Source organism: Cupressus sempervirens, chromosome 11 (assembly GCF_028749045.1).
Source record: "Cupressus sempervirens isolate cs-2001-9-10 chromosome 11, ASM2874904v1, whole genome shotgun sequence".
NCBI lineage: Eukaryota > Viridiplantae > Streptophyta > Pinopsida > Cupressales > Cupressaceae > Cupressus > Cupressus sempervirens.
In genome coordinates, this window is record NC_143128.1 from 829,543,907 (window position 1) to 829,570,931 (window position 27,025).

The 27,025-nt window shown below is 31.1% G+C and overlaps 1 pseudogene; it reads left to right on the top strand.

Annotated features, from left to right (window-relative positions):
• LOC149532132 (putative GPI-anchored protein At3g06035 pseudogene) overlaps window positions 1–27,025 on the top strand; it is a 123,575-nt pseudogene that overhangs the window by 1,519 nt on the left and 95,031 nt on the right.

Consider the following 27,025-nt stretch of genomic DNA (forward strand, 5'->3'; position numbering starts at 1 on the left):
CATAATAATAATAATAGTTCTCATTTTATTGTATTAAGTAGATACATTCCATTTTCTTAAAAACTAATGGAAAAACTACTCGTTGATACGTTTGTATGTTGTGCAGAGAGTGGAAGTTAAAAGTGTGGAGGGATGGAAATCGATGTTTTGAAAAGGTAACACATATTAATGTTGTTGAGGTATTTTTTTGCACAATATGAAATGTTTGGATTTTATTTATTTTTAATTAAAAATATATCTAAATTGAAAAAATTGTGATTGTGAGTACATTAAAAGCAACGTTTATTGCAAGAGAACATGACATTATATATAAAATATTGTAGAGATTAATTTCCAAAGCAAGTAGCATGTTGTTTGTAACAGAGTGGTGGTGTGGTGGAGGTCTTGAAAATAGAGTCTGCTCATAGTGGTGACAAGTGGTTGATTTGTGTGTTGCATGGAAGGAATGTCCCCTACAAGAAAAGGCATGGTTATTATTAGTTGATTGCATAGAACTATATAGATAGGAAAAGTGAATGCAATGAGGAGTAATGAAAAAAATGTGTTAGGCATTAGTAGTTTTAAGAAAAAGCAAAGTAAAAATAGTAGAGTACATACTTGGAAATGCAAGTGAGAAGTGTTTTTGAGGGAGCAATAAGTAGTGAGTTGTTGGAGATGTGATGTATTGATTCCAAAAAATAGCAAAAGGCACAAGATATTTTTTGTTGTGTAGAGGAATTGATTTTGGGTGTGTTGGATTTGTACTTACAAAGCAAGCCAAACAAGGGGAGCAACCAAAATATGAAAGAAATATAAGGTTGGTAATTAGAAAATGTCATGGTTTGATAGTGTGCATCAGTGGGACATGTTATGTTTAAATTGAATTGTAGATGTAGAGTACATAAGTTTGTAATTGTAAACCACCTAATATAAATCCAAGATACTAGCACATGAGAAGCTTGGATTGTATTCCAAGCTGCCTAAATACCCATTGGTTTTGTGGGATTAAGGTGCATTAGATATACTCTTTGTGTTTAATAAGTAGGTTTGTTTTTTCTATTATTTTGGCGTAGTTGTTTGTGAAGGCTTAACCCTTTTGTGGTATTTATTACATTAGCACAACTCTTCATCATTGCACACCCACTCGAGCGACTCAAGCAAGTGTTAGTAAAGTTATGGTTGGTAAAAAAATATTGTTAGTTTGCTTATGTATAAGGTGTTTTTCTCTCTCCTTTTATTTTGTCCATAAATTTCTTTGAGATTCAATTTCATTCTATTTGAAATTATTGAAAAAAATATTTTATAAATCATTAACATGTGAAATAGTGTTAAAAGAGAATTGCAAGGATATTGATGAGTCATTTCATAGTATTTTAAGATGTCATTATGTGCACACCTAAAAATACCATTTTTTAGATTTGCATTTGATATGGTATTTCCCATCTGATATGGCATTTGTTAGCTAAATTAAGAAATAATAATTCAATGCACAATAATAATAAAATACATCAAGATATTAGAATAAACATGCTTACTATGATCATTATGTATGCAAACAAGAGAATAGTTTATTATTGTAATTGTTATTTATTATTTAATAACTAATATGCATAAGAAAAAAGACACTGTGGTCAGAGAACAACTGTCATTGGTAAGGTTGCAGTAGTTAATATAAGCAATAGTTTAAAGGATTTTGAAAAAGTCTTTGAGATGTCTACAAAGATGGAAAGTTGTTAAAATGTGTTAAAATGTTAGAAATACCAATGTTTATGATTTAGATACAAAATTCCACAAACTACAAGCTAAATGCTGATAGAATTTTTGTTTAGATGGAAGTAACGAAAAGGACATGTAAAACATCACACAACTACAATGCATATGATGATTTTAAATAAGAAAAAAGTGTAAAAGTGGAGCAATAAATTTGGGTATGTTGAACACATGGAGAAATGTAAAGTAAAAGAAGTATAGTTAACTAGTTTGTTGATACGTAGTTTGGACCTACAACTTCCAACAACTCTCCAATAGCTAGGAAGTCCAACAATGGAATGATGACTTTAAAAAACATGCTTGTCAAACATTGTTGCCCCTGAAAAAATAAACCAAAAATTTTAATCTATTATTATATTTATAAGGCAATTTATAAGAGAGTAAAAAGTATTAAAAAGGAAAGTAGAAAGGTGAGTATCGGATGGTAGTTGCACATTGAATTTTTAACATCTTGATGAAGCAACAAAAGACTTTAGATGGTAGGGTTCCAAATAATTATCATTGGTAATTGTTTGTAAACTGATGGTAGTAAAGCTTTCTACACAGGACAAGTAAATTTTTTTTGACATTTTAAAAGAAGAAGAGTTAAATACAAGATACATAGGCATAGAGTAAGGAGCAACTCATGTGAGGGGAACCTTCATATTCTTTACAAAAGTAATATATGCCTAAAAGGAAGGTCATGCCAAATGTGAGCCTTGAACAACATTAACTTTGCCAGACGTTTGAATGGACAATGTTCATGATTGTGCCTCTTTTTTTTTCCTAATTGTTGTATAGGCGTTATTTTGCATTTTAGCATATCTTTCATAAGAGAAGGTTGGTTCAAATTGTAAATCTTAAACTGTCCTTTCTCTTGAGATAGTTGTAATGTGAGTCCTTTCTTTTCAGTTGTTGTTACTTTTTTCAAAGTCAAATCTTGAGATTTGTGTATGGTTATTGCCTAGGCCATTGTCAATGCAAGTTGTGTTCAATTTCCTCATACTCAATGGGGATCTACTTTGGATTTTTAATTTTCGATGCAGGTTTGTTGTAATTTGGAAATTCAATGACAACATATAGGCAGTTTTGGTCGTTTAGATTCCTTTTTGTAGATAGTTTCTTTTAATTGACCAACTGACCCGTTGTCAAGCCCAACTTAAATCTATAGATAAGTTGCTAACATTATGTATTGATTTACAAATAAATATATCTCTAATGGTAGCTACTCATTATTGTCATATTCAAAATATATTTGTCAATTAAATTTTGCAATATACAAAGCAATTGACATATTCAATTGTTTAATCATTTTTTAAATCAAGTTGGTTTTGTTGTTGAAATCTTATAATATTTCTTGTGTGCTCCATAAGATTTTTACAATCATTTTTAGAGGTTTTAGTATTTCTAATGTTTTGAAGAATTGATTGAAATCTCGGTTATAGATTAGAAGTACTATATTGGCATAATGTAGTGTCCATTATAATGACAATTGTTAAACTTAGCCATAAAGTGAGTTCCTTAGAGTGTGATGCATATATGGATTGTCCATTACAGGCAGTAATTTTCTGAGGTCACCATTGAGAATAATAGATATGTCACAAAAACATCTATTTTATTAGTTTCAAAATTCTTGACATAATCGACTATCAATTATTAGCAATAATTTAGGCCCTAAAAAGCTCAACTCTTCAATTAATATGTATATAAATTGCTTTAACTATTCTTTGAATATCATTATAGTTTATCCTTTCAAAGGGATGTGAAGAAATGCATGTATTGTTGTTGCTTGTACATTATAAGAAGTAACAACCATTGATTTAAGAACTAGCAATGGGTTCCCTATGCCAATTGAAGATGTGTTAAGCATTTTTTTGATACAATTGATTAGGAATACTTTGTACTAGTTCCTATTGTACCTTGAATGATCATTTGTAATGGTGATAAATGGTCTATATTAGTATGGTAATAAAGAATTGTATTCATTGCAAGCTAGAAAAAGCTATTTGGTACAAATGGTACATGATTTGGAAATGGTTTATAATGGATTTTATTTGTTGGAAGAAACTAGAAAATACTATCATGCAATTTTTGTTGAATTGTATTTGTGTTACAAGCATTTTTTAATCAAAATCTTATTTACCCAGCATTTTAAATTCATTTGGAACAATTTTATTTGTAGATACCATATGAGAACAAAGCTCAAATTTATATAGGTTTAAATTATTGGCATTTTCAGAATTATTTACATCATTTGCATCATCATTTTCATGTTCAATGTTATCTACAATACAATCAACATTCCACCATGTGTAATGTATCATGTTAAATAATTTCCAATTTATTATCATGTCATCTTTTCATGATTCTAATGTGTAAAGACAATCTCACTCTAGAAAAATATTTCAAACTCATCACATGCTACATTTGTTGGGTATTCAAAATGAGGATCAATAATGATAATTTCTTTCTTCTCTCTTTCTTTTCACATACATTTTTTTCGTTGAGGAATTTATGAATAATTTTGTGTTGATAGTATGAGAGAAATAGAGAATAATTTAGTGGCGAATATTCGCATTTTGGCGATCCCATCTCATGGGTCAATTGTCATTTGGTGAATAGCACATGCAACATAGGCCAACCGCATCGTCAGATGTTTATCAGATTTGGGTTCAATGCTCGTGGTAGTCACCCATTAGTTATCACATGATTGGTCAAAAATATCGGTCCAATCACCAATGCAATATACATTTTGGATACATTTATTTTAAACATTTTGCCACTAGCCTTTGCATGTTTGTTTCTTATTAGCCCACGTTATTCTGCCATTACTACAACCAAATAATTTTCCCTTGGGTTGGGCGTCGCCTACCATTTTCCCAACATGTGTTGACCACCAACCTCGTTTAGCCAACTGTTTCCTATTGTGGGCTTGCATAGGAAGGTGCGCTTCACCTACGTTTGACATTCCCACTTGATAATCTTGCATAATTCAGCAACCTAGATTGGATTATAAGATATTATTATTCTACACAATTCACTCTTTTCTAGTCTGGAGACTGGCATTTCTTATTACCGTCAAAGTTTCAAAGTGCTGAGTGTATTGTCCATTGACTCGTGGACCCTAGTTTTCATAAAAGGCAAGTGATTTTTAAATTTTTTTAATGTTGACAGTGGTACTACCATACCGGTATAGTGGTACTAGTTATTTTTTAGTTTTACTGTCCAGTGTCCACTAGTGATTGGACATCTCACATGCTAAGATAGCCTATAGGTTTGTGAATTATATTGGGTAGTACCGTAGCAGAAGTACCATTTTTTGGAGAATGAACCATATTATTGTTATTATATGTAGTCTAAGTAGTCTGCTATCATTGTTCACAGTCTTTGAGTCATCACTATTTGAGTCTTTTGTTCAACAACTAAGTTGATTTATTTTTTGCAGCCTTTATCAGTTTGCAATGTCCAACAAGAGGGGTAATAGGGGTTCCAGTAGGATCCCTAAAAGCCAAGAGAGGCCACCATTACCAAAACGCAGAAGCATAGTGGCATATTTTGGTGGTGGAAATGTTGGCAACCTACAAGATTCACAAGTTAGATCTCCAATGCTTATTGAAAAAGGAGATTCATCACAAGTTGGAGACTCAAACCGTATTGAAGTTCAAGTTGGTGAACCTAATATCTCAGTCGAGGATGAACTTGAACACAATTTGGAGGCACTTCCCTTGAGTAAGGAGTTAGAAACTAATATTATAGAGTTGAAGTCAGTCCCAGACCAATCAAGTGAGAAAACCAAAAGTGATTCCATAAATCATGTTCATGCACAAAAGGGAAAAATAAAATTGGAATCAAAGAAAGATTGATCTTTCTGGGATTTTTCCAAAAGGAATTTTCAGTTAGAATGGGTGGAAAAGTAATGGTTCATTGAACTAGTGGCCAATCCAATTGATGGTGAGCCTCCTGTAGAATGAAGATGTAAGATTTGCACAGAGATAACAAAGAAGGAGAAGAGGTTGTAGCTTAAACTTGATACCATAGAAAAGCATGTTAGTAAAGTTTACAAAAAGGAAACTATAGATGGAGTTGAAAAATCCATGCTAACTTGGAAAACAAAGGACAACTATCTGCATATTAGGAATGCCGAAATATATGAGTTACACCAACAAATACAAGAGAAGCATTCTGCAGTAAAAGGTTCCATCAAAGATTTTATTAGGAAAGCAATGGAAGTGCAAAATATGGGAAAAGTAGTTCAATTAAGTGTAGTCTTTTGTATTTTGAGTAGAGGACGTTCTATGACGGACTACCCTTCAATTACTACCTTATTGCACTTTTTCAAACTTTGAAACTATCCGAACAGTCACTGGTCAGTAAACAGTGAGTGGGAATGGGCTAGATGTCTTGCAAAGGTTGAAAAAGAAGATATGAAGGAAAAACTTAAACACTCAAATTTCATTGTATTGTCTCTAGATGAAGTTACAACAATTGATAATACTTCCTGGGTGTGCATGCATGTTTATACTGTAAACAATCTTTGGTGTCAACCCTTTCTACTATTTGTTGATAAATTGAATTGTAGTGCGACAACTAAAAATTTATATGATTTATTAAAGAGTACTCTAATTGAATGTGGAGGTTTGGATAAAATGGAGATTGCCAAAAAGTTGGTGTGTGTTGGAGCAGATGGAGCTTTGGTTATGCAAGGTCATAAAGGCAGTCTTTGCAAAAATATCAAGAATGATTTGGCACCCTACACTATTCCCATTCATTGCATGGCCCATTGAATGAATCTAGCTTTTGGAATTGTCAACGATTTTGGTTGTGCAAGTAAAGTGGAATCTCTAATCAAAGAGATTTGCCAATACTTTTATCGAAGTCCAAAACGAGTCTGAGAATTTCAACACTTTGCTCAAAAGACTTACTAATGGGAGGAAGCTTCTTAAAGACAATGATACCAGATGGATCTCTTTGGATGGACTAGCGCATCGAGTAATCTCTGAATATCTGTCATTGCTTAGACTAATCCACTTTGTGTAAGACAGATTCCCTCAGCTATATTCAAATCTAACTAATGTTAAGATACTCTTAACTTTAGCAGATATTCTCCCCATGCTACAGGACATGAGAAATATTATAAAAAAGGTTCAACAAAGAGCTATGTACATTGCAAAATATAATAAGCTACATAAAATGACATATAATAGTCTAGATACTCTGTATCGATTACTACCATTAGATGAATTAAAGTTTGCAAAGTGGATAGAAATCACAGATTTGAACAATCCTAGGAACTTTTTACATATCAGTGCAAATAATGAGGTTTATGCCAGGGTATGTAGGGTTGACATACCAATGCAGTACTATGCCCGCATCAACCCCAACTCCAACCCCAACGAAGCAAGAAGCAAAGTTGAATCAGAACCAGGGAAAGTACTTTCATGTGTTACAAGTGAAGACTTCAAGAAGATCAAAGACTTTGATCTTGACTCTATCAAGTGAGTTTGCTACAATCTTTTGTTAGAAATTAGATTCAGATTCTCCCTAGAGGAACTGCTCGAAGCAATGTCAATTGTTTTTCCACAATATTGGTCTTTAAATTGTCTGACTGATTTTCGAAGAAGGATGATGACTTTGATTCAACATTTTTTTAAACCTAAAGTAATCAATGGAGTAACTATAAATGGAATTTTAGATGAAACTTGACTGAAAGATCAATCATATTCTTTTGCAAACATAATGAGGGAACAATATGATCTTATGGAGAACCCAAATGAAGAGGGAGTGGTAACAAAGCTTTGGAAAAACCTTGGTGAGAGCAATCAGTTGAGAGAGTCAATACCAAAATATTTCAAGCTTAGTGATTTATGTTTGACAATGATATTGGGTTTAGTGGAGGATGAGAGAGTTTTTAGTACTTTGGGCTTCCTAAAGTCAAAGGTTAGAAACAAATTAGACAAAAATTTGGATAATTGTTTGAGGCTCTACAATTCTAGGTGTGAGGTAGATAGTTTCCCTTATGACAAGGCTCTTAGCATTTGGAGAAACCAGTGTCAAAGAAGAGGGATCGCCAACATTTCAGACCCAAGTGGCAGTGGCAGTGGTAGTGGCGGTGGCAGTGGTTCATGTCTTGATATTGTAAGCAATGAAGATGATGTTGATTGTGGCATGCATATTGATGTTGATAGTGAATTTGAAGAAAACACAATGAATAATGAAAGGTTATATGCAATAAATGAGGAGGATTCTAATGATAGTGATGATGAGCCAGTCTAGGCGGATTGACAACTATAGCAGCTTCTCAACCTCAAGTTCTAACTTCTGCATGAGTCAAGTAGTAGGCTAGTAGTAGTAGCTCTAATCTAAGACTCTATCTACTAATTAATTATGTTTGTAGAAGTCAATTTATAGCCTTCATTCATTTTCCTTTTATAGATGCTTAAATTTTTTTTTGAACATGTTGATGTTACAAACTTACATGTTGAGATTTTCATTGGTTGTATTTCTTTAACATGTTGAGATTTTCATTGATTCTAGTTTCTTTAAGAAATTGTAACATAATGCATTTAACAGAATAAGCTCTATTTTTTTAAAAAAAATGTATTATAATTTATAATTATAAATTAGCATGTAACATTATACATTTAACAATTACAACCCTTTGCAAATGACTCGATGTTAAATTGAAATGACCCTGAATTCCCTTTTGTAGATACAAGGGAGCAACAATAGTTGTAGGTCGATTTGTAATTGTATATATAATCAAATTATTACTACATAATACATTATGTGTATACAATCACATTGTCAATTGTACAATTTTTTCAAGCAGTAGAAAAAAAATTTCCATCTGCTCTGTGTAGTAATAGTATGCCAGTGCCTGGCTGCCCAACTATCTCGATATGCTAGCTCTTGATTCTTGTAACAATTAACATTAAACAAAGTTGAAATTAAATCCAAAATTTGAAATTAAAGAGCAACAAGTAATAAAATGATTATAGTACTATCACTTACTAGGTTTTGACTACTTAGTGCTATCAACTATGACTACCACTAACAGTAATAGTAATAGTTTGAGAAGATGACCCTGCTTCAATGAATTTCTTTAGGGCACTCCATTCTACATCATTTGGAAGCTCCATTTGTTTGAGGTTGTAGCTAAATAGTTATAACCTCATCAAAAATGAATACTTCAGAGAGATAGTTTTACATTAATCAGGGAATTTATCTATAACTACATTCATTGTTGATAGTGGTTTGGTGCAACTTGCAATTCTTTTTGGAATGGTTTCCTCAAGGAAGTTGCCTATATCAGAATTCATGCTATCTTACAACTTTTTCATGTAATCTTCTTTTCCAATGAATCTGTCGTCTGAGTTAGTTGGATTTGGTAATCCAACATTTAACAAGTTTAGTATGATGTGATTCATCTTCATCAAGTATTTGGAAGTAGATTTGAGAGCTTCAGCTATTTCTATTACTTGTTCACAATTGTGACAAACATCAATGGTCATTACAGAGGCATCCAAGTAGTTGTTTATTCAATGGTTTGCCAAATCCCTATTACTGGATCTTCATACTTTATTCAAAATTTGGTCAGCAAGATTTTTAAGGAATTGGTGAAGATTCGTCTTTTACCCTGAACATCATATTTTACATTTTCAAAGACAAGTTTGAGATTGTTATTTAAATCAAGCCATTTAAACAAACTATCACTATTCTTCATTATTTTGTCCCAATTTTCTTGTTTGATAAGCTTAACCATGTTTATTGTAGTATCCTTTACATGATGGTCTTTGGAAGAGATTTCTCTATTTTGTGCAATTACATTCTTCATCTTTTTCTTCATCTCAAACATCTTGTTTTCACTCTTTTTTTGTATTTCCTCTAGTTACCCTTGCCTATTAGTTTCTCTCTTCCTCTCATCCTCCAATTTATTCTTCAAATCTTGGATTGTATTTGTAGTAGTTACCTCTTTTTTCTTCTCATCCTCGAGTTCCCTTTTCAAATCATGGATTGTCTTTGTAGTGGACTCCTTTTTCGTCGCATTATCCAATCCCTTTTTCAAATCATGGAGTCTTTGAGTAGACTCCTCTTTCTTTGCATTCTCCAATTCCTTTGTCAAATCAAGGATTTTCTTTGTAGCTGACTCCTCTTTTTTCTTTGCATTCTCCAATTCCCTCCTCATATGGTGGATTGTGTTAGTGCTTGCAGTAGCACTAGACTCCATTTTATTTGCATTCTCCAATTCCTTCTTCAAATCAAGGATTATTTTTGCAGGTGACGCCTCTTTTTTTTCATATTCTCCAATTGCTTATTCAAATTGTGGATTGTGTTTGCACTAGACTCCTCTTTTTTCTTCTCATTTCCCAATTCCTTTTGCAAATTATAAGTCATCCTTGCCTTAGACTCCTCTTTTTTCTTTTCATTCTCCAATTCAATCTTCAAATTATTATTTTCCTTGATAGCAGAGTCCATGTTAGTTTTCAATTTATTGTTGACCTATGCACTACTCTCTACAGATTTGAACAACTGTGTAGTAGAGGCTTTTTCATGCTGAAGTCTTTTTTGACACTCATCCAATTCTTTAGTCAAATTTTGCACTTGTTCATTCATCTTTTCTTGTTGGAAAATTTCCTCTGTAGGAAAAGAATTATTTATCCTATTTTGCAATTCTTTGAACCTATTGTCTATTGCTTTCTCCTTGGCCTTCACATTATCAAGATCTTCCTGTAACTTTTCTATTTTCTTTGTAAGCCTTTTGATTTTTCCCTCTTCGCTTTCAGAAGTGTAGAGTAGACCATTTTGTTGCTCTCTTCTGATATATTGATTTTATCAATATTTTTCACTTTTGAAAAATCCATTTGAAGACTAGTAACTTGTATATCGTTACAATTTATTACATTTTTTGGTGGATTATTATCTCTACCCAGGGGCATAACAGCCATGAAGTTCATCATTTCATTGTTTGGATCGTATGTTGGAAATATTCTATTAGTAGATCCCTAACATTCAACAATTGCATCACTTTTCAAAGTCTTCATAATTTGCCTATTTCTTTCACTTGTTTGCTCAAACTTTGATGCAAACTCGTTCAAACTAAAATCTAGGTTTGCTGACACAATTGAGTGTTTGAAAAGTGAATTATTAGTTGTATCGTTGTATGCTCCTCCAACTCTAGTTAAAATTACTCCACCTACAATTGTATTTTGAGGATTTCCGACAGACTAAAGATGGCCCATTCCAAATCATGGCATTTTAGGACTACTTTCTGAGTTTTGTACAGAAGCTACTGGTGCATACATTGGGGAAGTAACTGCTGACATTGCTTTTGGTGTAATTGTCATAACTTTTTGCTTTTTTGCACAAGGTTCATCCATGATAGTGCCAGTGCTAGTGCTAATGCCAATGGGATCAACTACAATTGGATTTGAAGATTTAACAAATAATGTGTTGGGATGACATTCAGAAGCAGAAGTATAATATTTTTTGCCCTTTCTAGATGAATCATCTTCAATCTCAGAGAGTCCAATGATTGGTTTACATCCTCTTTTGGGTGGGTATGTTACTGAAACTGGATTCCAAATCCCTTTACCACATGCACCAATGGGCCCTATACCCGCATAACCCATTTTTTGTATCATAGTTTCCCCTTTACTATATGTTTGTTTAATAGAATCACTCATTTGAAGTTTAATAATATCTTTGCCCTTGATTAACCCAAAATCCTGAATACCTTGAATGTTGGCATCAGACTTGAGGTCCTTTTGTCTTTCATTATCACTGTCACTACCAAAATCATATAGTATAGTTGGATGCTCTTTATTCCAATAATCGCTGAAAAGTTCATCCTCCTCAATTTCCTCAAAACCTGTTGATGTCCTTGGTTCACCCAAATTTTTCCTCATTTTCCAAAAATCAATCATCTTGGTTTGACACCACAAAGCAGATGTGCATGCCTCTTTAATTACTTTCGTCATAGACCTCTTAGAAGGTTTAGATGCTTTCTCATAGAAATTTAAGTATGTCAGAGGCTCTGATTTGTGTGACTTTGATATGTGCAATGACGTAATTTGGGATGACAATTCTTGCATTGAAATATTATTCTCTGTTGCATGTTTCTCCATCTCTTTCTTAACCTCATCCCATGAATCCTTGTTTTTTAACCTTTCTATCAATGGCATCTCTTGATGTTGATATTTGCTTGTAGAGTTCCCATTGGCAATAAGTCTCATTTTTATTATGTTCAGTGGATCATAATTTCAATGACTGACAAAATCAAAGCCAAAAAAAGTTACCAATTCATTTGCCACTTTGAAAGACTTTCTCTTAAATGTAAGGCCTCTAATTGTGAAAGGCAAGGAAGGAAATGTCATTTTCTTTTGTTGTTCACTGAAAAGTTCATCTGCGCACTCCATCTGCCGTACATATTCCAGTGCAAAAACCCTTTTTGTAACATGCATTGGAAGTTTGCAGGGTTCAACTACCATACCGTAAAATAATAAGATAGTGTACTCTTCCATGAAGAACTAGTCAGCCAATTGAATCTGACTTCCAAGTTGAATGCAATCTTTACAAGACACAAGCAATCTAGGCATCGAAGTGCCTATGATTTTTTGGTAAATAGATGCCAAAAAGAAGTCTACAAAATGGTTGTATTTTTTATTTGTAGCAGTCATCCTCATCTTATGTGTCCACTCATATACTAGACTTAGAGTCTCTGATTTCTTCTCGATTTTCTCATCAAACTTATAGACCTCAATATCAAGCTTGTTGTTCTCTGTCTCAAATATTGGGCGATGCTTTGCTAAAAGAAGGTAGCACAAGTAACTTGTGAACCTAAATGTCTTTGTCTTGCCTGTAGTTGTACTTTGTTTAATCATTAGTAATTGTTGTTGCATAGATTCAACAATGTGCTAAACAAAATTATATCTTACATCTCTCTTCTCAACTGACTAACCTTGACAATGGATATTATAAATCATTTCAAGAACACTGACCCCCACTTCCTTGTTACTATCCAATCCTAGACAAAATGATAACAAAGAAATAGTATTTTGAAACCATGGCACAAAATTATCATACTGATAAGGAGGCTTATGGTCTATGTCCAATGTAACACTGGTAGAGGACTCTGAATTTATTAAACCCCTAATAAATGAATCTTGAAAAACTCTTTCCAATTTGTCATAAGCCTGTGCTAGTTTATCTAAGTTAATGCACTCGTTAAAGCTTTCTGGTTTAAACCCTAGCCCTAGGTCTAACAAAGTGAAAAATTCACTCTCAGTTATGGATAAAATTTCCTCCTGAGTGTTTTGGTTTAAAATTGTCTTTCTATTTTCATCATAATTCTGAGTGCATAGCATTACAATTTTAGGGCAAGGGAATACTTCGGGTACAATGATGTTTGCTAATCATGTAACTAGAGAGCTAGTTTATTTGTATGTGCACAAATACTGTTGTTATATTTGTAATAATTTCTTCCCTTTTGTGAATCTTTCCACTTATTAAACAATGAATTTCTAATTCTCATGATTCCAAAATTTTCATGGATAATAGGATAAAAAATATCATGACATTCATCGGTGAAACTTGGGGTTTGTAGCACTTGCCTGAGTTCTATAATGTGTTTCTTTTTCTTTATGCTTGCACTCGTATGAGAGGTTTTTTACTTTGTTTTGTCCATGTTTCTTGACAATAGTGATAGCAGACCCAAATTTTATCTGAAATTCATCTCGAGTCATTCCTGTTGGCATTGATCTAACTTTTACTTAACAATTGCGGCATCGTCGAGTCCGGATTAAGTAATATTTTTTTTAAAAGACTAAACATAATTATTAATAAATTAATCAAGTCCTAACACTTAATTGAGCTTTGCAATGACTGGACACGTGTCATGATTTTGGATGAATGTAGGCACATGGGAAAATATTCCCCTAATCGACCCAAAATTCATCTCGGGTCGTCGATCTTTCTTTTAGTCAATGGTCAAGATTTCAGGTAGAATCTTGGAGTACATGTGTCCCAATTTTAGGTTAATTTAATTATTTATATTAAAAAAATAATAAAAAATATAATTTATAATTATTATTATAATAGTTATAATATAATATAAATAAAGGAGATCTTCTTTTCTATTATAGAAATGATTTTCTTTTCTATCATAAACTTTTTATTGTAAAGATGATATGAAAAATTCAATGAAGATATATTAAATTTTATAAAATAAAATTGGTGCAAGATATGAAACAAGTGCCATTAGTACTTGCCTTTAGTTTTTATATAAATCTAATTTAAATTTAATAAATTTATTATAATATATAAAATATTTTAATTAATAAAAATGTTATATAATTATATTTTTCTATAATGATGTTAATTTAAATTTAAATTTTATTCATAAATATAATCATTGATATATATGTTCTATTACATATATATCATTCGGTTATAATTATATTATATTATATTATATTATATTATAAATAATTATATTATATGTTCTATTATATAATAAATAATTATAATATAAAAATAATAATATTTTTATAATAATAATAAATCTTAAATAATTATATAATATAAGTAATATTATTTTTAATTGAATGACAAAAACATATTATAATTTATAAAAAATGCATTATTAAAATATAAAATATAAACCAATGTACTTACATTAAAAAAATAAAAATATATATGTTAATGAATCACTTTGAAAATGAAATATTTAGCTCTTAGCCCTAAGCCTACCATCAAATACTAATAATAAATTATAATGACAATAGTTTAATTTAAATAAAATAATTTAAATTTAAAAATATAATTACAAATGTTATATTTTTATTCATATTTATTATTTAGTTTCAAAATTAATATGTAATATAGTTTAATTATCTATAAATTATTAACATATATTGATAATTATGATAATTATCAATGAGTGGATACGTGTCATGATTCCAGATGAATCTAGGCATATGAAAAAACATTTTCCAAATCGGCCCGAAATTCATCTCGGGACGTTGATTTTTCTTTTATGCAACGATCAAGATTTTAGGTAGAATCTTCGAGTACACATGTCCCAGTTTCAAGTAGAAATAGACTTTATCTTCAATCTTATAAAATTTGGCCCAAAACAGAGCCACGATCATTGAAAAGAATTTACATAGCATATTAATTAATATAAAGAAAAATGTTGGAATAAATATTGTTAAAGAAATTGTTATTAATTATTATTATTTTACTTTTAAGCTTGAGCATGTCAAAATCATGATGTTAATTTAATTATTTATATAAAATATTATATATAATATAGTTTACAATTATTATTATAATAGTTTTAATATAAAATAAATAAAGGATTTTCTTTTCTATTAGAGAAATGATTTTCTTTTCTATCATAAACTTTTTATTGTAAAGATGATATGAAAAATTCAATGAAGATATATTAAATTTTATAAAATTAAATTGGTGCAAGATATGAAATAATAATGACAATAGTTTAATGTAAATAAAATAATTACAATTTAAAAATATAATTACAAATGCTATATTTTTATTCATTTTTTAAAATTTAGTTTCAAAATTAAAATGTAATATAGTTTAATTATCTATAAATTATTAACATATATTTTTCTATTAGATATAGAGAGATCAAAAAAAGTTACACAGGACTTCGAGCACTACAAAAGAGGCAAAGCCTCAAACTAGAGCCAAGGTAACAAAAGATCAACTAAAGAACATCAAAGAACAACAAAAGCCGAACAACAAAAGGCTAGTACAAGATATCACAATAAAGATCAACCCAAGCAGTCCAACCGAGAGGGCCTTCCATCCAAACAATAGTTTTTTGTTCCTGAATCTAGGACAACATATAGATATCCTCCTTCCTGGCATTATGGTTCCTCTTAATAGCTTCGATCAGCTTCCAACACATGTGCTCAAACATCCGCAAATTATCCATAGTCCTTCGCCACTGATAGTCATACTTAAGATCGTGAACAAAGAAAGAAGTCTGTCCATCTTTAAGAAATCTGCTTAATTTGTCCTTTTCAATAATCATGGTGTTTTGCACTTATAAGAATATTTTAAAATGTGTGAGTTTTCGAAAAAACTCAATAAGAACCCTTGGCTTACCTTGGTATTTTTCCTCATTCTTGCATTTCCAAATCTGCCAAAGAATGTTAGAGGACAACATATTCCAAAAGAAATTACCATCTTTACTAATCCCATTAATATGGCCATTAACAATTTCAATGATGCTCACATTAATAGGATAGTAAATATCAAATAAATTCCAAATTTCTTTAGCAAAGAGGCAATCAAATAATATGTGTCTACCTGATTCAGGTAATCTGCAAATATCACAAATATTAGAATGCTGATTATCTATTCTAATAGGAAGTCTATCAATTAACAACAACCATTTAAAACATTGAATTATAGGCTCGCAAGGGCCTTTCCAAATAGAATTCAGCAATTTATTCCAAACTTTAATATCAAAAGAACAATACCAGAGTTTATTGACATGGGCAAGAATATCCACATTATGAGCAATAACCTTATAGATATTCTTAGCTTTAAGCTTATCTAAAACAACACCGTTAGGCCACTTGCATTTAACATATCTATAAGAGTCCACATGGCAAAGAGAAGGAATATCCTTGGAAGCTAGAGAAATTAAATTATAGGTTTTCCTCTGAGACTGAGGTAAATTAAATCTAATCTTGAGATCTTCCCAAGGGATAAGAGAATCATGCTCAAAGATATTAGCAAATTGAGAAATACCAACTTTAGCCTAGGATTTGGCAAAACACCCCTGGTAGAGGGCTAGGGGCTTGTTATTTAGGCTCAGATTCCACCAGATGGATCTCTCTCCATGAAGGTGATAATCATGATAAAAATCCCTATTGGTGATAAATTCTCGAACATGCTCCCAAGCACGCCAGATGGATCTGAAAATCGGTGATCCTTGGACCACAACCGAGAACTTACCAACAATAAGATCACATAAAGGGAGATTTTTCCAAGATCTAGCCTGCTTCAGAAAACCTCTCTCAATGTTGTGTCTAACAAGAACTTTCCAAGGACTATCACCCTCCATAGATTGAAAAATCCATTTGGCAGAAAGGGCTATACCTTGCAGCTTGAGATCTTTTAATCCCAGTCCCCCCAGGGACTTATCAGTATGACACCAATCCCATTTAACAGCATGATACTTTCTATTACCCTTGCCATTGGACCAGAGAAATTGCCTGATGGCCTTCTGAATCTCAAGAATTTGGTAGCTATTGAACATCCAGGCGGAGGAGTAATAAATACTATAAGAAGATAAAAGCTTTTGACAAACTTGAAATCTCCCAGCCAGGGATAAGGATCTGTTAAACCATTTATTAAGTCTATTCTCAATCTTGGCCTTAACCCAAGCCCACATGTCCTTGAGATAAGGATCAACAAAATAGGGGATACCAAGATACTTGACTATATTTTTGGGGCCTCCCCATTGAAACTTGTGCTGGAAGAACCAATCAGGAGGCTGATCAGTCCAACCCAAGCAAATAGACTTAGCTTGGGAGATTTTAGCACCTGAGATTGTTTATAAACTATTCTTCATCATTTAAAAGATTTCATAATGAAAAAAAAAAAAGGAATAGGTGACAAGATAGGTATGAAATAAAAATTTGACACAAACTATCAAAATTATATTTAACTTTGTTAAGAGTATAATCTTTAGTTTTACTTGAAATCCACTCTTAATATCTTATCACTCCATTTTTTTTAACCTAAACTAATCAGAAAATAGATCAAAGAAAAATAGTTTTAGAAATTACAAAACTTTTAATTGGATAATTTTTGATTGAATAATTTTTTACTATAAATCGTTAATCAAATATATTATATGAAACCATAAAGGGAATTGGGATTGTTGAAACCCTTTTTTTTTTTTGTTTCTAACTCTAAGTTTTAAGTTCTAACTTTATAACTATTAACAGTTAATTATTTTTAACAAAGTCATAGACTAACATTTCAATAGTGCATTGAGAATTGAGATGCCAAAAAAAACAGTCGTAGACTAACAAGAACAACGATTTGAGAAGCTAAAAACTATTGTTTTCATTGATAATATTTTAGATTGTACAATGTACATAATACTAATTTATAGCATAGATATTTAAAAAAGATGATTAAATCAACCTAGTTTTACTATTTCGTAATTTACAAAAAAGGGCAAGGCCCAATCCAAATAAAAATACAGATTTCTTAAAAACATTTTTTTGCCCAAAGGGCAAGGGTTAAGGAAATAGTATTCAAGAAACTAGGAACAAGAAACCAGGGAGGCTAGAAGCATCAGCGCGCTAAGGGGCCAAGGGCTTGAAGCCTTCAATCAGAAAAGTCTTCAATTCCCTCCATGAAAAATTTGTTGGAGAAGATGATGTCCCTGAACTCGTCCAACCATGTGAAGTCGGTCTCACTGACATCGTCCAACAACAACCACTTTTATAGAAAATCCCTTCTGAGCCGCACCCACTTCTGATGGCAAGTCAATTGTTGTTCGTTCATGCTGAGCAGGAAAGGATACTTATGTATAATGCACCCTATGCCTTCCTCCCAGCACTTGTCTGCTACATCTTCAAAAGGGATGCCAATGTCTGGCCCCGGTACCTGATCAACCAATACAAGAATTTTGACATTATCTTCTAAAAAGGTCTCCTTAAAAACATTATGTAGAAGCATCAGAATGTCTATTTGACTGCCTCCAAGGTCAAGAAGAGATGCGAGGAAGCGGGAGGTAATATTTGTGGACACATGATACTCTTATCATTTCTCAAGAATTCATGGCTGAGGACCATGAATATAGCATGGTGGATAAAAGGACTTTAGGCATTTAGCTTGCAAACCATGGCAAGGACATCGTTAGGAATCCTACCCAAAAGGGCTTCTACAGAGCCATTGTAGTGCATTTCAGGTGAATTGGTGTATCCATGACTAAGATTCAAGAAACTCTATAAAGTGCAACTTCAAACCAAATTCAAATTGAAGAATATGAGAAATGATAATGAAGGGGATTTGAAGAGGCTATTTAATGGTAGTTGAATTAAATTCTTTAGCATTCGTGATCTTTCATATCTTATTTTTTTGTATTCCTATTAATTTTCAAGTGTGCAAAATATCAAAATGTACTAGCATTAATGTCAGACAGTCAATAGTGCATGACATTGAGTAATGATTTCCATGCAAACCTTTCCACGTGTCTCCATTTCGAAGAATTTCATGCGACTCTAGGTCTTTTCAAGCAAGTGGCCCCAAAATGCATCTTTAGTTGTTGATCTCTAATTAATCAATGGTAAATAAAACTATTGTATTTACTATTAAGAATACAAAAGTGACAGTAGCCTACTTGGTAATCGTGACACTAACGTAATGATGTTATGACATTATTAATAATAGACCTAAGACAGTACACAAGTGGAAACTTCAAGTGACTACTTAGTAGTTAGTATAGTCACTAGCCATTACATGTGCAAATTTCTCTTTCAGGTTAAACAATTTTTTAGTTTACCACTGAAGATTAGCCAAGATCATTAATATTCATTTTCTTTCAAAACAAGTAATTCACCTCTAACATCATTAATTTATTTTTGGCAAGAAAAAAATCTCCAACATATAATATCTTATTTCCCTATATGGAACAAAAAAATTGCCCTCGACATTAAAAATTCTTGCCCACAAACTGTTGGATTCGCTAGCATTTTAGGCTTTTTTTTTCAGGAGGGGTTTCTTAAAGTTATCCCTGGAGAGAAATAATCTCAATATTAAATGGTCTTTCCATATAATGGTGTATATAGGTTGTTGACATTTCATTTTTTGTATTCCAATTTTATAATATGTTGCGAGATATTTCTACCAACATTTAGCAATACAAATATATAGATATTGCTAACAAGTGGTATTTTTTGTAACATATGGTAGGTTTTGTACACTCCAATATCATGACCTACAATGATACCCATAAAAAAAATTGGTATGCTAATAAGACCTTATCGTAGGCTTAATTGCATCTATTGTGTTTTTTAACATTTCAACACATGTATTAGATTTTTTTAAGGTATGATTTTGAGATGTGTTGCAAAAAAAAGTTTAGAAGTTACAAGTTGATAATCAACATTGACCCTCCAAATTTTAAACAATTATAGGCTATGAATATTTAAGTGATCATCATCCTTTCAAATCTGAAAGAAACATTTGGTTATCATCCATTGATAATGTGGACTTTTGTTGTGTGGGTCATTGTTCTCTATAATGGCATTATAACAATGAGCATATTTTTAGGCATGTATATTTTAAACACTCTCTATCTTTGAATTGTATTAACATATACTTCATATTTTTCAAGAGTGTCCATGGAAAAAATATGTATTTTGTTAGCATTGTGTGAGTCATCTAGCAGATAATGTTTGGTTAGATTTTATCTATATTGTGTGGTTTGAGGAGTCCATGAAAAGGAAATGCTATCAAAAAATGTTGTGTTGTTTCAACATCAACATTATTGGACCAATCAAGCATGTCCATTTTGGGTGCCTCGTGTATCCACAAGAATTCGTGGATGTAATTTAAGCTACATTGTTTCCCTTCATATTTGTACCAACAATCAAAAGCCTAAAAACATTTTTGGATAAGTTCCTCTTCACGAAAAATTGTGAATCGTTGGTGAATGTATAATGTTGTATGTAATTTGTGAGTTCTTAGTAATATTTTTCAAGAATTATTTTTAGGATAATTATTTTCTTTGTTGATGCCCAAGATTACGCTATGTAAGTCGAGCCATTTTGTATCAATTGAACTCATTATAAAATTAGGGTTGGAGTTCCAATTTGATGTAGCATAGAAGTAATCTCTTTGTTGTGTTTGTTCTAATATGTGTGAGTGTCTCTTTGTGATGCATTAAATTACATAGTTGATTTGGTAGTTTGTCATCACATGTGTTTTGAAACCTTTCTTGAAAAGAGTGAAAACTTAAAGGAACAATGTCTTCTAAGTTTCTTTTGAGGAAAATAACAATAGATTATTGGCATCATTGCCTCATAATAAAATTATAAAAAAGTAGTGGAATCTATGGTGCTTTCCAACTCTTTGATCATGGTATCTCATCAATGCAAAGTGTATTCATGCAAGTATACATATTTTTCCTAGGACTGAAGGAGACAGGCAACACCAGTTGGGTACAAAGTAGGAAAATCCATGTCTAACAATCCTATATTATTGTATTCATTTATCAAAGAAGGGTTTATTTTTGGCCAAGGGAGGGCAGTATTCACTTCAAAGCCAAGCTACAATATTGTTTTATTGTCTAGTATTTTTGGAACAAATGATGATGAGGGTTGCAAATTGTTTTCATTGTCTAATTTATAATTGTTGTCTATTGGTGAGATAGCTATTTAATTTGTGTTGTATTTTAGCTTGTGCAACATATTTGAAACATAAGTGGTAGAATTTGGCAGAAAGTTAAGAGCATCAAAATAAATAATAATGTAATTATAGTATTAATCAAACTTGATTTTGTAATTGATAGCATCCATAACATCAAACTTATTTACATAATAATTATAATTTTTCCCTTGTATATTTTATCTATGAATAATAAGGACTTCTAGATCTTGTAATTTTTGTGGTGAGATACATCAAATATTTGGGATATATTGGGGGAAGCTTATTGTGTGACCATAATATTTGTATTGGCTCCCTTTTGCATGAGCGACTTGCAACACTAGACAAGCACTAGAGCTCTTCAACTTGAGTGAGCCTTAAGCCCAAGGGGTTGGTCATCTAACTCCATGTTATTTAAGGAAGATAAATGTTGAATCCCTTCTTTGGCAAATAATCTTGCATAGAACATTTTTAATTGTTTAGTACATATTTTTGATCTAGCATATACTTCATTGTAGACTCTAAATGTGTGTAGCTTTGACAATGTGTTTATTCATCATCTAAAAGATTCCAATGATAATGTATATTATATAAAGGATAATGTTGTCTCAGTTGAGCCTATGGACACCTCATCTCTTAGCATGGGTTGATCATATAAGTTTTGAAGAGACTCAAGTTATTCCATGTTGTTTAATGATCTAGAATACATGGAACTATGTTCCAATGCAGGTGATCCTTGTTAAGTGGTGTCTCCATCCATGACATGTCCTCTAGAATGGAAAAATCATTATAAGAATAACATAAGATTGTCATAATATTGTTTGGATGGGGTCCTCAATTTTCAAGCTTAACCATTTTGGATGTATTATTTTGAGATCTCTTATGCATTTTAAGCATAATATTGTTGATTCATTGCTTTCATTTTAGAAGGTCTAAGTTGGTAGATATATCCTAAAAAGATTTTTTAGAAATTTTTGGACAAGAAAAATGTATTAGAGAACATATAGATGGGAAGTTTTGTATGGTATTTTTTTATGTTTTATTTTACACACATGATAGGGTATATAAAAATATTGACATAACAATGTGAATATATATATATATATATATATAGTTGTGTATCTATGTATGATAATTATTTGTGACAAAAATTAAAGTTCAAATTGGAAAATAAAAGGTAAGGATATCAGCATCTATATATGTAAAAGTATGCACATCTCTATCTATCTATCTACATATGCATACACATGTATATACAAGTATTTATATATACATACATAGTCAAGTGCATACATAAATATATGTTGTATTTGTAGAAACATAAATTTATAATTATACACACAAATATAGACATTTTTTGATACATCCATACATTTATAGTGAAAAAAGATAGATAAATGCAAATTAATAACTTTGCAGATGATGATCTATATACATTGATTTACACACACACACACACACATGTGTGTGTGTGTGTGTGTGTGTGTGTGTGTGTATATACATATAGATATGTATATATATATATATATGTATATTTATATATATATATATATATGTGTACATATATATATATATCTATATTTATATATATGTATATATGTATAAATGTATATATAGATATAAATATAGATATACATATATATATATGTATATATGTATATATACATACATTTATAGATATATGTATTTATATGTATATATAGATATATATATAGATATATATATATATATATATATATATATATATATATATATATATATATATATATATATATATATATATATATATATATATATATATATATATATATATATATATATATATATATATATATATATATATATATATATATATATATATATATATATATGTATGTATGTATGTATGTATGTATGTATGTATGTATGTATACACACACACAGACACACATATATATGTGTATGTATACATATATAAATAGATATATATGTATGTATACATACATACATACATACATATATATATATATATGTATATGTATATGTATATATATGTATATATCTATATGTATGTATCTATATATATGTATATATATAGATATATACATATATATACATATACATATATATACATATATATACATACATACACATATATACATACGTACATGTATATGTATATGTACAGTGTACGTGTATGTGTATGTGTACATGTAGATGTACATGTACATATACATATATACATACATACATATGTGTGTGTGTGTGTGTATAGAGAGAGAGAGAGAGAGAGAGAGAGAGAGAGAGAGAGAGAGAGAGAGAGAGAGAGAGAGAGCATGTCATCACTACGTGGAGACTCATTGCAAAAAATTGGTGATGGCAAACGACTACGAAAGGCTACTAAGAGAAAATATCTAAGATGACTGACATCTTTTTATCAACAAATCCCCAAATAAGAAGCCTTTCAGCCTAAAACAAATACAAGCTACAATAATTTGGACATATAATTAAATATATTTATATATTATTGTTTATAAATGTATATAATTTTGTAACATTTGGACAATGTATTTTAACCATGGGACAAGATGTTTCTTTGGAGAAGACAATATTTGAAAGGGGAGAGCAATGAGGATGTACATGCACAAACATAACTAGATGGACATATTGTATAAAATAAAGTTGAAATATAGAAATTAAGATATTTTGAAATTTGGAAACTTTTTATTTAGTGGTTCATTTGAGTAAGAAGTTGTTGCGTATAGGTATTGTAAATAGTGAACATGTGAGATTCTTTGACCTTAGGATATTCATAAAAGGATATGTTTTAATAGTTTAAAATGTAGAAAATATTAAACACCCCCCATTAAGCTACAGTATGACATGCATCCTTTAAATTTAACATGAACAAAATCTTCTAAAATAAGGAATTAATCACAATATTTTAACCAAATACTCACAAACAATGCCAAAATCAGTCAAATTTGAGAAGGAAATCAACTACTTATTATGAAAAATTAGGAACATCTTTTCATGAATGAACTATAAATTATAAATGATCAAATGCAAAATCAAATCTCCAAATTCATAATTGGAGAATAAGAGATACAAGAGGGCCATTTCTAGATGAAAAATCTATCAAGGTTGAGAAATAATGAAACTCAAGTTAATGGAGTGGTCAAACTACCAGAAACATGTAGTTAACCAAATATAAACTCCTCAAGACTCATACTCTATCTATGCAACACTCTAAACTAATGTAGAACTATTTAAAACTACCTCAAAAGTCTCAAAATTTGATGCAAACCTCAAGGATAAAAAATGAAACAAAATCCCCAAAATTAGGGGCTAGATCTAACAATCAATGTGAGTAAACTACTTTGAAGGCCATCTCAAATGATGTACATTTTTTCATATTGAGCCTAATCAAATTTAGCTCCGATATCAAATTTTTCCACTTTTTTCAACATTGTATCCCCCCATTTTTTTAATGAGGGTTTGTGGGTAGTGCCCCAAGATGGGGTTAAGGGGCAATGCCCTTAGTATGTAGAATTTTATTATTGTATAAAGTTGTCAAGAGTTAATTTATATTAACTGACATATTTTAAACCTATTTTTGTAACCGACTTTAGTCTTGTTAAAATAGCTTATAGCTATGGCTTTTCATATGAGAGTTTGGTAGCTTCTTACAAAAGTACTGAGTTGCAAGGGATTATAGATTGTAATCAATTTGATTTACTAGATAATAATGTTGGAATCTCTATTTCTTGGATATAGCCTGAGATTAGGTGAAACACATTAAATCTTTATGTCTTCTTCTTATATTTCTATGTATTTATGTTGAGATAATCAACATTGGAAGATAAAAAGGAAGATAATTGGCATTACCTAACCATTTCCTATATTGAAAGGGTATATGATTGTCAAATGGTTTTCATTGATGATAATCATGGTATACTTACTACTGATCAGTGACAACTAAGTTGGTCATATCAATTACAAAGGAAAAGGAAAGACACATGTCATGATCAATGATAATTGAGCATTGATAGGGGAGTATGTGATAGAGTGTGAATAGTTTGCATAGAGATCAAGGAAAAGGTTAAAGTTAGACATGAAATTACATTGGATAGTGTGAATCTAAATAGTGAAGACTAAGAGAAGATACACATGTTACCTTGGGATATGTAATATGTTTAGACTTATTATATAATATGTTTTGACTAGTCGAGGTGGCAGACAAGTAAAAAGAAATGAAAGCTAACCCTATTATGTCTAATCATTGAGATTCATGAAAAAATTTTAAAACCAAAGAGAAAAACAAGAAGTTCAAATGAAGTGTTGGAATTAAGAAGCTAAAATATCACATGTAAATATAAAGGATCTATAATAGATAAATTGTATGTTATATTGAGGAGAGAAGAAGGAAACAATAGAAAAGAAGACGAGTGATAAAAGCTAGCAGAAGTGAGCAATATAAGAATTGCGGTCAAGATATAGAGAAGAGAGGTGCACATTGCAACATAACCAGAATAGAGAGCATAAGGGATCTCATAGGAAAGGAGTGTAATGTATAGATCATATATTTAGTTGTAAGTCCCCTAACAAGGTAGACTCTTAATGAGTTTTGTAAATCCTTTAATAAGTTAGATCTGAGTAGATTTATTTGTGCTTATAACAAGGGACAAATTCACTCCTAATAGGGTGAATCCATAGAAAGGGTAGTTGTATGCTCTTGATTGGGAAACTCATTTATTATAGTGGAGAAGATTTTTGGGTACCATTCCCAGTGTGGTTAATACTTTATAACCAAGGATTAAAATGAGACCAAAATCATTGTGTCATGAGTCACATGTGTGTGATGATATAATCTTATTATGCTTTATTTGTTGATATCAATTATATGTTTAACCATTTGTAAAGTAGTATTTTAGTTTTATAGGACAACAACTACGCTTTGGAATCAATTGGTTGTACTAATTCAACCCCCCCAATACCTCTAATTCCTAACAGTTGGAGTCAAAGTGTTAGTCCTCTTAATATTAAGTATAATAGCTTGAGGGAAAGATCTATGATCATGGAGAGGTATAGGTATGAGAAAGAGGTTGAAGAACTAGATAAAATTATTTGTGATCTATAAGGAAAGCTAAGGAAATATCGTACAATAAGAAAATAGATTACTATGTAACTAAATGAAAGTCATGACTACATTAACATGTGAAGAAATTGTCAGAAGGTGTTATGTTAAAAGAGTTTGAAAATTTTATTGAGGAACTGATGGAGAAAAATGAAAATTTGAAAGAAAAAGTCAAAAACTTGAAAAGGGAATTGGAAAGTAAGCTAGTTAGAATGTGTGAAGATCTATAAGGAAAAAGAGTTTCAAAAGATGCTAGGAAACTTGTTGAAGCTGGAAAGAGAAATGAGGAACAACTCTTTAGTATATTAAAAGAGAATGTCATCATGCATGAACACCTTCATGCAAATACTTTGGAAAATATAGAGATTGCAATTGAGAGCCTAAAGTTGAAAGAGGAGAATGAGAAATTAAAGAAAGGACTGCAAACAAACAAAGAGACAAATCAAAAGATGAAGTAGTATAGTGAGAGCTTGCAAAAACTTGATGAACAATTAAAGAACTAGAGAAAGCCCAATGATACAATTGGACTTGGATACAAAGGTTAGAAGGAAAACATGATTGGTGAAACATAAAAATCCAAACATAAGAAGCACTAAAACAATCTAAAGGACACCACGAGGAAATTATTTAAGAGGTTTGCCAAATCCACTTGCTTCAATTGCAAAAGGATTGGTCATAATACAAATGTGTGTAGAAGTAGACCTATCAGTAAGTCAAATTATTTTGAAGATGGTTGCTATAATTGTATTAAGTATGAGC